This window comes from Xenopus laevis, chromosome 1S, assembly GCF_017654675.1.
Source record: "Xenopus laevis strain J_2021 chromosome 1S, Xenopus_laevis_v10.1, whole genome shotgun sequence".
NCBI lineage: Eukaryota > Metazoa > Chordata > Amphibia > Anura > Pipidae > Xenopus > Xenopus laevis.
This window is the reverse complement of record NC_054372.1, coordinates 116,700,549-116,714,153: the sequence shown is the minus strand read 5'-3', so window position 1 is coordinate 116,714,153 and position 13,605 is coordinate 116,700,549. Positions and strand designations below refer to the sequence as shown.

Genomic DNA, 13,605 nt, shown 5'->3' with positions numbered 1-13,605 from the left:
TGCTCTGATTCCGATTCTTTCACCCCTACAGCGGCTGCCACACAAGGCATGGCTAGGAAAGGCTGGTTCATTCCAGAAGAAAAGGATAAAGCCCCAGACAAAAGTACAGGGCAGGTAAGTCGAAATTATTAAAAATATTATCAGGTCCCAAAGCAGCAGTGGCAGTTTACTCAGAAATGGCTATTTTGGTACTTACACATTAGGCCCCTGGCACACAGGACATTTTATTTGCAGCAGAGCCAGAGGGCAATGCCCCCACTCCACTTGTGACTACTCCTCACTGCTTCTTATACTAATCATCGACTAGGTCTGTGTTGAACGCATATAGCACAGTGACAGACAGATGTCAGTGCTCAAGCTTTCAAGCTTATGTTTTGGTTGGGAATTCTCCTTTCACTTTTCCATCTCATCTGTTTTCAATTATAAGGTGGTCATTATTATTAGGCGCAGCGACCGAGAGGGGCATTTGTCTGCCGTTGTTCTGCCCTGAGAGCAAATACCAAGGGCCTTAGTGCTGTGCATGCATTTAAGTTGTCTGTCATTTCTGTAAATTAGATGCCAATTGCTGCATTTTAAAGGTGTGGTGTGGACATACATGCAAAGAGGCATTTTTACTTATAATTATACATACAGGAGCGGAGAGTGGTGGCGTCAGCAGGGGCGATGTCTGTGCCATAGCATTTGCTTAACACACAGATCGCTCCTTGACCCTTTCGTTTGCTCAAGGATCATAGTGGAGCAATTTGAAGGGATCCGCTGACAATTTTTTTCACTTGTGACTTGAAATAGTGTTACAATACATCTTATTTTGCACATGACCAAATAGGTTTAATTTTGTTGTTATTGTATTGCATTAATCTCTTGAAATTTCTGTATCTTGGGTTTGTGAGGATTTGTGAGGATTATATGTTTCTTTATGCTTCATCATTGTTTACACATGACCAAAAATGCTCAATATTGTCATTATTGTTTTTGTTTAATATTTTGATATTTCTGTCTCATGGGCATGTTTTTGGTAAAAGCTTATTGAATTTCATGTTTCCTAATTTTTTCATCTAGTTTGTTGCTTTGAAATATGTATGTAGACATGTAGTCACTAAGAATACGTTTAGATGCAGAGGGTGTCTTTTTGAGGTTTATATGTTTCTTTATGGTTCATCATAGTTTACACATGACCAAAAAGGCTGAATATTGTCATTATTGTATTGGATTTGTCTCTTGCTATTTCTGTCTCATGGGTATGTTTTTGCTAATTGTTTATTGCATTTCAATATTGATTATTTTTTATCCAGTTTGTTGCTTTCAAATATGTATGTAGAGTAATAGTCATTAAGAATGCGTTGAGATGCAGAGGGTGTCTTTTTGAGGTTTCTATATCTCTTTATGTGGTTCTGGTGGTCATTGAAACTTGATGCGGTGTGGACATAGGTGCAAACAGGCATTTTTGCTCAATATTACACATAGAGATAGGGTTGCCACCTTTCCCGATTTCACCTGGACAGCCCGCTTTTTGGATGGGCTGCCCGGGTGAAAAGTCCCAGTCCGGATTACCAAACTAGGAAATCTGGACAGGACATTGAAGCGAATGACATGTCTATCAGCCAATCGCTGATTGCCACGTCATCAGGCCCATCCCGATGTCATCTGTCCGACCCCCTACGCCACCTTCCCAGCCCCCAACTTCATCCAGCCCGCCCCCCAAGATCACCTCCCTGTACTCGACGTTATCCGGCACTTCCCGGACGTCATCCGGCCCGTACTCCAATGTCACTGGCCCGTCCCCTGCCAGGTTTCCCCAAGGAGAAAAGGTGGCAACCCTACATACAGGGGCGGAGAGCGGTGGCGTCAGCGGGGGCGACGTGTGTGCCCTGGGCATTTGCTTGGCACACAGGTCGCTCCTTGGTTCTTTTCTTTGCTCTAGGATCATAGTGGAGCAATGCAAAGGGACCAGCTGACAATGTTTTTTTACTTGTGACTTGAAACAGTGTTGCGCTTGGTCTACATCCGCATCATTTTTTACACATGACCAAAAAGGCTCAATATTGTCATTATTGTATTGGATTTGTCTCTTGCTATTTCTGTCTCATGGGTATGTTTTTGCTAAATCTGTATTGCATTTCAATATTGATTATTTTTTATCCAGTTTGTTGCTTTCAAATATGTATGTAGAGTAATAGTCATTAAGAATGCGTTGAGATGCAGAGGGTGTCTTTTTGAGGTTTCTATATCTCTTTATGTGGTTCTGGTGGTCATTGAAACTTGATGCGGTGTGGACATAGGTGCAAACAGGCATTTTTGCTCAATATTACACATAGAGATAGGGTTGCCACCTTTCCCGATTTCACCTGGACAGCCCGCTTTTTGGATGGGCTGCCCGGGTGAAAAGTCCCAGTCCGGATTACCAAACTAGGAAATCTGGACAGGACATTGAAGTGAATGACATGTCGATCAGCCAATCGCTGATTGCCACGTCATCAGGCCCATCCCGATGTCATCTGTCCGACCCCCTACGTCACCTTCCCAGCCCCCAACTTCATCCAGCCCGCCCCCCAAGATCACCTCCCTGTACTCGACGTTATCCGGCACTTCCCGGACGTCATCCGGCCCGTACTCCAATGTCACTGGCCCGTCCCCTGCCAGGTTTCCCCAAGGAGAAAAGGTGGCAACCCTACATACAGGGGCGGAGAGCGGTGGCGTCAGCGGGGGCGACGTGTGTGCCCTGGGCATTTGCTTGGCACACAGGTCGCTCCTTGGTTCTTTTCTTTGCTCTAGGATCATAGTGGAGCAATGCAAAGGGACCAGCTGACAATGTTTTTTTACTTGTGACTTGAAACAGTGTTGCGCTTGGTCTACATCCGCATCATTTTTTACACATGACCAAAAAGGCTCAATATTGTCATTATTGTATTGGATTTGTCTCTTGCTATTTCTGTCTCATGGGTATGTTTTTGCTAAATCTGTATTGCATTTCAATATTGATTATTTTTTATCCAGTTTGTTGCTTTCAAATATGTATGTAGAGTAATAGTCATTAAGAATGCGTTGAGATGCAGAGGGTGTCTTTTTGAGGTTTCTATATCTCTTTATGTGGTTCTGGTGGTCATTGAAACTTGATGCGGTGTGGACATAGGTGCAAACAGGCATTTTTGCTCAATATTACACATAGAGATAGGGTTGCCACCTTTCCCGATTTCACCTGGACAGCCCGCTTTTTGGATGGGCTGCCCGGGTGAAAAGTCCCAGTCCGGATTACCAAACTAGGAAATCTGGACAGGACATTGAAGTGAATGACATGTCGATCAGCCAATCGCTGATTGCCACGTCATCAGGCCCATCCCGATGTCATCTGTCCGACCCCCTACGTCACCTTCCCAGCCCCCAACTTCATCCAGCCCGCCCCCCAAGATCACCTCCCTGTACTCGACGTTATCCGGCACTTCCCGGACGTCATCCGGCCCGTACTCCAATGTCACTGGCCCGTCCCCTGCCAGGTTTCCCCAAGGAGAAAAGGTGGCAACCCTACATACAGGGGCGGAGAGCGGTGGCGTCAGCGGGGGCGACGTGTGTGCCCTGGGCATTTGCTTGGCACACAGGTCGCTCCTTGGTTCTTTTCTTTGCTCTAGGATCATAGTGGAGCAATGCAAAGGGACCAGCTGACAATGTTTTTTTACTTGTGACTTGAAACAGTGTTGCGCTTGGTCTACATCCGCATCATTTTTTACACATGACCAAAAAGGCTCAATATTGTCATTATTGTATTGGATTTGTCTCTTGCTATTTCTGTCTCATGGGTATGTTTTTGCTAAATCTGTATTGCATTTCAATATTGATTATTTTTTATCCAGTTTGTTGCTTTCAAATATGTATGTAGAGTAATAGTCATTAAGAATGCGTTGAGATGCAGAGGGTGTCTTTTTGAGGTTTCTATATCTCTTTATGTGGTTCTGGTGGTCATTGAAACTTGATGCGGTGTGGACATAGGTGCAAACAGGCATTTTTGCTCAATATTACACATAGAGATAGGGTTGCCACCTTTCCCGATTTCACCTGGACAGCCCGCTTTTTGGATGGGCTGCCCGGGTGAAAAGTCCCAGTCCGGATTACCAAACTAGGAAATCTGGACAGGACATTGAAGTGAATGACATGTCGATCAGCCAATCGCTGATTGCCACGTCATCAGGCCCATCCCGATGTCATCTGTCCGACCCCCTACGTCACCTTCCCAGCCCCCAACTTCATCCAGCCCGCCCCCCAAGATCACCTCCCTGTACTCGACGTTATCCGGCACTTCCCGGACGTCATCCGGCCCGTACTCCAATGTCACTGGCCCGTCCCCTGCCAGGTTTCCCCAAGGAGAAAAGGTGGCAACCCTACATACAGGGGCGGAGAGCGGTGGCGTCAGCGGGGGCGACGTGTGTGCCCTGGGCATTTGCTTGGCACACAGGTCGCTCCTTGGTTCTTTTCTTTGCTCTAGGATCATAGTGGAGCAATGCAAAGGGACCAGCTGACAATGTTTTTTTACTTGTGACTTGAAACAGTGTTGCGCTTGGTCTACATCCGCATCATTTTTTACACATGACCAAAAAGGCTCAATATTGTCATTATTGTATTGGATTTGTCTCTTGCTATTTCTGTCTCATGGGTATGTTTTTGCTAAATCTGTATTGCATTTCAATATTGATTATTTTTTATCCAGTTTGTTGCTTTCAAATATGTATGTAGAGTAATAGTCATTAAGAATGCGTTGAGATGCAGAGGGTGTCTTTTTGAGGTTTCTATATCTCTTTATGTGGTTCTGGTGGTCATTGAAACTTGATGCGGTGTGGACATAGGTGCAAACAGGCATTTTTGCTCAATATTACACATAGAGATAGGGTTGCCACCTTTCCCGATTTCACCTGGACAGCCCGCTTTTTGGATGGGCTGCCCGGGTGAAAAGTCCCAGTCCGGATTACCAAACTAGGAAATCTGGACAGGACATTGAAGTGAAGGACATGTCGATCAGCCAATCGCTGATTGCCACGTCATCAGGCCCATCCCGATGTCATCTGTCCGACCCCCTACGTCACCTTCCCAGCCCCCAACTTCATCCAGCCCGCCCCCCAAGATCACCTCCCTGTACTCGACGTTATCCGGCACTTCCCGGACGTCATCCGGCCCGTACTCCAATGTCACTGGCCCGTCCCCTGCCAGGTTTCCCCAAGGAGAAAAGGTGGCAACCCTACATACAGGGGCGGAGAGCGGTGGCGTCAGCGGGGGCGACGTGTGTGCCCTGGGCATTTGCTTGGCACACAGGTCGCTCCTTGGTTCTTTTCTTTGCTCTAGGATCATAGTGGAGCAATGCAAAGGGACCAGCTGACAATGTTTTTTTACTTGTGACTTGAAACAGTGTTGCGCTTGGTCTACATCCGCATCATTTTTTACACATGACCAAAAAGGCTCAATATTGTCATTATTGTATTGGATTTGTCTCTTGCTATTTCTGTCTCATGGGTATGTTTTTGCTAAATCTGTATTGCATTTCAATATTGATTATTTTTTATCCAGTTTGTTGCTTTCAAATATGTATGTAGAGTAATAGTCATTAAGAATGCGTTGAGATGCAGAGGGTGTCTTTTTGAGGTTTCTATATCTCTTTATGTGGTTCTGGTGGTCATTGAAACTTGATGCGGTGTGGACATAGGTGCAAACAGGCATTTTTGCTCAATATTACACATAGAGATAGGGTTGCCACCTTTCCCGATTTCACCTGGACAGCCCGCTTTTTGGATGGGCTGCCCGGGTGAAAAGTCCCAGTCCGGATTACCAAACTAGGAAATCTGGACAGGACATTGAAGTGAATGACATGTCGATCAGCCAATCGCTGATTGCCACGTCATCAGGCCCATCCCGATGTCATCTGTCCGACCCCCTACGTCACCTTCCCAGCCCCCAACTTCATCCAGCCCGCCCCCCAAGATCACCTCCCTGTACTCGACGTTATCCGGCACTTCCCGGACGTCATCCGGCCCGTACTCCAATGTCACTGGCCCGTCCCCTGCCAGGTTTCCCCAAGGAGAAAAGGTGGCAACCCTACATACAGGGGCGGAGAGCGGTGGCGTCAGCGGGGGCGACGTGTGTGCCCTGGGCATTTGCTTGGCACACAGGTCGCTCCTTGGTTCTTTTCTTTGCTCTAGGATCATAGTGGAGCAATGCAAAGGGACCAGCTGACAATGTTTTTTTACTTGTGACTTGAAACAGTGTTGCGCTTGGTCTACATCCGCATCATTTTTTACACATGACCAAAAAGGCTCAATATTGTCATTATTGTATTGGATTTGTCTCTTGCTATTTCTGTCTCATGGGTATGTTTTTGCTAAATCTGTATTGCATTTCAATATTGATTATTTTTTATCCAGTTTGTTGCTTTCAAATATGTATGTAGAGTAATAGTCATTAAGAATGCGTTGAGATGCAGAGGGTGTCTTTTTGAGGTTTCTATATCTCTTTATGTGGTTCTGGTGGTCATTGAAACTTGATGCGGTGTGGACATAGGTGCAAACAGGCATTTTTGCTCAATATTACACATAGAGATAGGGTTGCCACCTTTCCCGATTTCACCTGGACAGCCCGCTTTTTGGATGGGCTGCCCGGGTGAAAAGTCCCAGTCCGGATTACCAAACTAGGAAATCTGGACAGGACATTGAAGTGAAGGACATGTCGATCAGCCAATCGCTGATTGCCACGTCATCAGGCCCATCCCGATGTCATCTGTCCGACCCCCTACGTCACCTTCCCAGCCCCCAACTTCATCCAGCCCGCCCCCCAAGATCACCTCCCTGTACTCGACGTTATCCGGCACTTCCCGGACGTCATCCGGCCCGTACTCCAATGTCACTGGCCCGTCCCCTGCCAGGTTTCCCCAAGGAGAAAAGGTGGCAACCCTACATACAGGGGCGGAGAGCGGTGGCGTCAGCGGGGGCGACGTGTGTGCCCTGGGCATTTGCTTGGCACACAGGTCGCTCCTTGGTTCTTTTCTTTGCTCTAGGATCATAGTGGAGCAATGCAAAGGGACCAGCTGACAATGTTTTTTTACTTGTGACTTGAAACAGTGTTGCGCTTGGTCTACATCCGCATCATTTTTTACACATGACCAAAAAGGCTCAATATTGTCATTATTGTATTGGATTTGTCTCTTGCTATTTCTGTCTCATGGGTATGTTTTTGCTAAATCTGTATTGCATTTCAATATTGATTATTTTTTATCCAGTTTGTTGCTTTCAAATATGTATGTAGAGTAATAGTCATTAAGAATGCGTTGAGATGCAGAGGGTGTCTTTTTGAGGTTTCTATATCTCTTTATGTGGTTCTGGTGGTCATTGAAACTTGATGCGGTGTGGACATAGGTGCAAACAGGCATTTTTGCTCAATATTACACATAGAGATAGGGTTGCCACCTTTCCCGATTTCACCTGGACAGCCCGCTTTTTGGATGGGCTGCCCGGGTGAAAAGTCCCAGTCCGGATTACCAAACTAGGAAATCTGGACAGGACATTGAAGTGAAGGACATGTCGATCAGCCAATCGCTGATTGCCACGTCATCAGGCCCATCCCGATGTCATCTGTCCGACCCCCTACGTCACCTTCCCAGCCCCCAACTTCATCCAGCCCGCCCCCCAAGATCACCTCCCTGTACTCGACGTTATCCGGCACTTCCCGGACGTCATCCGGCCCGTACTCCAATGTCACTGGCCCGTCCCCTGCCAGGTTTCCCCAAGGAGAAAAGGTGGCAACCCTACATACAGGGGCGGAGAGCGGTGGCGTCAGCGGGGGCGACGTGTGTGCCCTGGGCATTTGCTTGGCACACAGGTCGCTCCTTGGTTCTTTTCTTTGCTCTAGGATCATAGTGGAGCAATGCAAAGGGACCAGCTGACAATGTTTTTTTACTTGTGACTTGAAACAGTGTTGCGCTTGGTCTACATCCGCATCATTTTTTACACATGACCAAAAAGGCTCAATATTGTCATTATTGTATTGGATTTGTCTCTTGCTATTTCTGTCTCATGGGTATGTTTTTGCTAAATCTGTATTGCATTTCAATATTGATTATTTTTTATCCAGTTTGTTGCTTTCAAATATGTATGTAGAGTAATAGTCATTAAGAATGCGTTGAGATGCAGAGGGTGTCTTTTTGAGGTTTCTATATCTCTTTATGTGGTTCTGGTGGTCATTGAAACTTGATGCGGTGTGGACATAGGTGCAAACAGGCATTTTTGCTCAATATTACACATAGAGATAGGGTTGCCACCTTTCCCGATTTCACCTGGACAGCCCGCTTTTTGGATGGGCTGCCCGGGTGAAAAGTCCCAGTCCGGATTACCAAACTAGGAAATCTGGACAGGACATTGAAGTGAATGACATGTCGATCAGCCAATCGCTGATTGCCACGTCATCAGGCCCATCCCGATGTCATCTGTCCGACCCCCTACGTCACCTTCCCAGCCCCCAACTTCATCCAGCCCGCCCCCCAAGATCACCTCCCTGTACTCGACGTTATCCGGCACTTCCCGGACGTCATCCGGCCCGTACTCCAATGTCACTGGCCCGTCCCCTGCCAGGTTTCCCCAAGGAGAAAAGGTGGCAACCCTACATACAGGGCGGAGAGCGGTGGCGTCAGCGGGGGCGACGTGTGTGCCCTGGGCATTTGCTTGGCACACAGGTCGCTCCTTGGTTCTTTTCTTTGCTCTAGGATCATAGTGGAGCAATGCAAAGGGACCAGCTGACAATGTTTTTTTACTTGTGACTTGAAACAGTGTTGCGCTTGGTCTACATCCGCATCATTTTTTACACATGACCAAAAAGGCTCAATATTGTCATTATTGTATTGGATTTGTCTCTTGCTATTTCTGTCTCATGGGTATGTTTTTGCTAAATCTGTATTGCATTTCAATATTGATTATTTTTTATCCAGTTTGTTGCTTTCAAATATGTATGTAGAGTAATAGTCATTAAGAATGCGTTGAGATGCAGAGGGTGTCTTTTTGAGGTTTCTATATCTCTTTATGTGGTTCTGGTGGTCATTGAAACTTGATGCGGTGTGGACATAGGTGCAAACAGGCATTTTTGCTCAATATTACACATAGAGATAGGGTTGCCACCTTTCCCGATTTCACCTGGACAGCCCGCTTTTTGGATGGGCTGCCCGGGTGAAAAGTCCCAGTCCGGATTACCAAACTAGGAAATCTGGACAGGACATTGAAGTGAATGACATGTCGATCAGCCAATCGCTGATTGCCACGTCATCAGGCCCATCCCGATGTCATCTGTCCGACCCCCTACGTCACCTTCCCAGCCCCCAACTTCATCCAGCCCGCCCCCCAAGATCACCTCCCTGTACTCGACGTTATCCGGCACTTCCCGGACGTCATCCGGCCCGTACTCCAATGTCACTGGCCCGTCCCCTGCCAGGTTTCCCCAAGGAGAAAAGGTGGCAACCCTACATACAGGGGCGGAGAGCGGTGGCGTCAGCGGGGGCGACGTGTGTGCCCTGGGCATTTGCTTGGCACACAGGTCGCTCCTTGGTTCTTTTCTTTGCTCTAGGATCATAGTGGAGCAATGCAAAGGGACCAGCTGACAATGTTTTTTTACTTGTGACTTGAAACAGTGTTGCGCTTGGTCTACATCCGCATCATTTTTTACACATGACCAAAAAGGCTCAATATTGTCATTATTGTATTGGATTTGTCTCTTGCTATTTCTGTCTCATGGGTATGTTTTTGCTAAATCTGTATTGCATTTCAATATTGATTATTTTTTATCCAGTTTGTTGCTTTCAAATATGTATGTAGAGTAATAGTCATTAAGAATGCGTTGAGATGCAGAGGGTGTCTTTTTGAGGTTTCTATATCTCTTTATGTGGTTCTGGTGGTCATTGAAACTTGATGCGGTGTGGACATAGGTGCAAACAGGCATTTTTGCTCAATATTACACATAGAGATAGGGTTGCCACCTTTCCCGATTTCACCTGGACAGCCCGCTTTTTGGATGGGCTGCCCGGGTGAAAAGTCCCAGTCCGGATTACCAAACTAGGAAATCTGGACAGGACATTGAAGTGAAGGACATGTCGATCAGCCAATCGCTGATTGCCACGTCATCAGGCCCATCCCGATGTCATCTGTCCGACCCCCTACGTCACCTTCCCAGCCCCCAACTTCATCCAGCCCGCCCCCCAAGATCACCTCCCTGTACTCGACGTTATCCGGCACTTCCCGGACGTCATCCGGCCCGTACTCCAATGTCACTGGCCCGTCCCCTGCCAGGTTTCCCCAAGGAGAAAAGGTGGCAACCCTACATACAGGGGCGGAGAGCGGTGGCGTCAGCGGGGGCGACGTGTGTGCCCTGGGCATTTGCTTGGCACACAGGTCGCTCCTTGGTTCTTTTCTTTGCTCTAGGATCATAGTGGAGCAATGCAAAGGGACCAGCTGACAATGTTTTTTTACTTGTGACTTGAAACAGTGTTGCGCTTGGTCTACATCCGCATCATTTTTTACACATGACCAAAAAGGCTCAATATTGTCATTATTGTATTGGATTTGTCTCTTGCTATTTCTGTCTCATGGGTATGTTTTTGCTAAATCTGTATTGCATTTCAATATTGATTATTTTTTATCCAGTTTGTTGCTTTCAAATATGTATGTAGAGTAATAGTCATTAAGAATGCGTTGAGATGCAGAGGGTGTCTTTTTGAGGTTTCTATATCTCTTTATGTGGTTCTGGTTGGTCATTGAAACTTGATGCGGTGTGGACATAGGTGCAAACAGGCATTTTTGCTCAATATTACACATAGAGATAGGGTTGCCACCTTTCCCGATTTCACCTGGACAGCCCGCTTTTTGGATGGGCTGCCCGGGTGAAAAGTCCCAGTCCGGATTACCAAACTAGGAAATCTGGACAGGACATTGAAGTGAATGACATGTCGATCAGCCAATCGCTGATTGCCACGTCATCAGGCCCATCCCGATGTCATCTGTCCGACCCCCTACGTCACCTTCCCAGCCCCCAACTTCATCCAGCCCGCCCCCCAAGATCACCTCCCTGTACTCGACGTTATCCGGCACTTCCCGGACGTCATCCGGCCCGTACTCCAATGTCACTGGCCCGTCCCCTGCCAGGTTTCCCCAAGGAGAAAAGGTGGCAACCCTACATACAGGGGCGGAGAGCGGTGGCGTCAGCGGGGGCGACGTGTGTGCCCTGGGCATTTGCTTGGCACACAGGTCGCTCCTTGGTTCTTTTCTTTGCTCTAGGATCATAGTGGAGCAATGCAAAGGGACCAGCTGACAATGTTTTTTTACTTGTGACTTGAAACAGTGTTGCGCTTGGTCTACATCCGCATCATTTTTTACACATGACCAAAAAGGCTCAATATTGTCATTATTGTATTGGATTTGTCTCTTGCTATTTCTGTCTCATGGGTATGTTTTTGCTAAATCTGTATTGCATTTCAATATTGATTATTTTTTATCCAGTTTGTTGCTTTCAAATATGTATGTAGAGTAATAGTCATTAAGAATGCGTTGAGATGCAGAGGGTGTCTTTTTGAGGTTTCTATATCTCTTTATGTGGTTCTGGTGGTCATTGAAACTTGATGCGGTGTGGACATAGGTGCAAACAGGCATTTTTGCTCAATATTACACATAGAGATAGGGTTGCCACCTTTCCCGATTTCACCTGGACAGCCCGCTTTTTGGATGGGCTGCCCGGGTGAAAAGTCCCAGTCCGGATTACCAAACTAGGAAATCTGGACAGGACATTGAAGTGAAGGACATGTCGATCAGCCAATCGCTGATTGCCACGTCATCAGGCCCATCCCGATGTCATCTGTCCGACCCCCTACGTCACCTTCCCAGCCCCCAACTTCATCCAGCCCGCCCCCCAAGATCACCTCCCTGTACTCGACGTTATCCGGCACTTCCCGGACGTCATCCGGCCCGTACTCCAATGTCACTGGCCCGTCCCCTGCCAGGTTTCCCCAAGGAGAAAAGGTGGCAACCCTACATACAGGGGCGGAGAGCGGTGGCGTCAGCGGGGGCGACGTGTGTGCCCTGGGCATTTGCTTGGCACACAGGTCGCTCCTTGGTTCTTTTCTTTGCTCTAGGATCATAGTGGAGCAATGCAAAGGGACCAGCTGACAATGTTTTTTACTTGTGACTTGAAACAGTGTTGCGCTTGGTCTACATCCGCATCATTTTTTACACATGACCAAAAAGGCTCAATATTGTCATTATTGTATTGGATTTGTCTCTTGCTATTTCTGTCTCATGGCTATGTTTTTGCTAAATCTGTATTGCATTTCAATATTGATTATTTTTTATCCAGTTTGTTGCTTTCAAAATATGTATGTAGAGTAATAGTCATTAAGAATGCGTTGAGATGCAGAGGGTGTCTTTTTGAGGTTTCTATATCTCTTTATGTGGTTCTGGTGGTCATTGAAACTTGATGGCGGTGTGGACATAGGTGCAAACAGGCATTTTTGCTCAATATTACACATAGAGATAGGGTTGCCACCTTTCCCGATTTCACCTGGACAGCCCGCTTTTTGGATGGGCTGCCCGGGTGAAAAGTCCCAGTCCGGATTACCAAACTAGGAAATCTGGACAGGACATTGAAGTGAAGGACATGTCGATCAGCCAATCGCTGATTGCCACGTCATCAGGGCCCATCCCGATGTCATCTGTCCGACCCCCTACGTCACCTTCCCAGCCCCCAACTTCATCCAGCCCGCCCCCCAAGATCACCTCCCTGTACTCGACGTTATCCGGCACTTCCCGGACGTCATCCGGCCCGTACTCCCAATGTCACTGGCCCGTCCCCTGCCAGGTTTCCCCAAGGAGAAAAGGTGGCAACCGCTACATACAGGGGGCGGAGAGCGGTGGCGTCAGCGGGGGCGACGTGTGTGCCCTGGGCATTTGCTTGGCACACAGGTCGCTCCTTGGTTCTTTTCTTTGCTCTAGGATCATAGTGGAGCAATGCAAAGGGACCAGCTGACAATGTTTTTTTACTTGTGACTTGAAACAGTGTTGCGCTTGGTCTACATCCGCATCATTTTTTACACATGACCAAAAAGGCTCAATATTGTCATTATTGTATTGGATTTGTCTCTTGCTATTTCTGTCTCATGGGTATGTTTTGCTAAATCTGTATTGCATTTCAATATTGATTATTTTTTATCCAGTTTGTTGCTTTCAAATATGTATGTAGAGTAATAGTCATTAAGAATGCGTTGAGATGCAGAGGGTGTCTTTTTGAGGTTTCTATATCTCTTTATGTGGTTCTGGTGGTCATTGAAACTTGATGCGGTGTGGACATAGGTGCAAACAGGCATTTTTGCTCAATATTACACATAGAGATAGGGTTGCCACCTTTCCCGATTTCACCTGGACAGCCCGCTTTTTGGATGGGGCTGCCCCGGGTGAAAAGTCCCAGTCCGGATTACCAAACTAGGAAATCTGGACAGGACATTGAAGTGAAGGACATGTCGATCAGCCAATCGCTGATTGCCACGTCATCAGGCCCATCCCGATGTCATCTGTCCGACCCCCTACGTCACCTTCCCAGCCCCCAACTTCA

At 47.1% G+C, this 13,605-nt stretch overlaps 1 long non-coding RNA gene across 1 annotated transcript in view; it reads left to right on the top strand.

The window, feature by feature from the left end:
* The window catches only part of LOC121399427, a 29,158-nt gene that overhangs the window by 2,160 nt on the left and 13,393 nt on the right, over positions 1-13,605 (top strand). Inside the window, exon 2 of the long non-coding RNA XR_005965011.1 lies at positions 32-114. This is a non-coding gene — a long non-coding RNA (uncharacterized LOC121399427). The remainder of the gene's footprint in view (positions 1-31; positions 115-13,605) is intronic.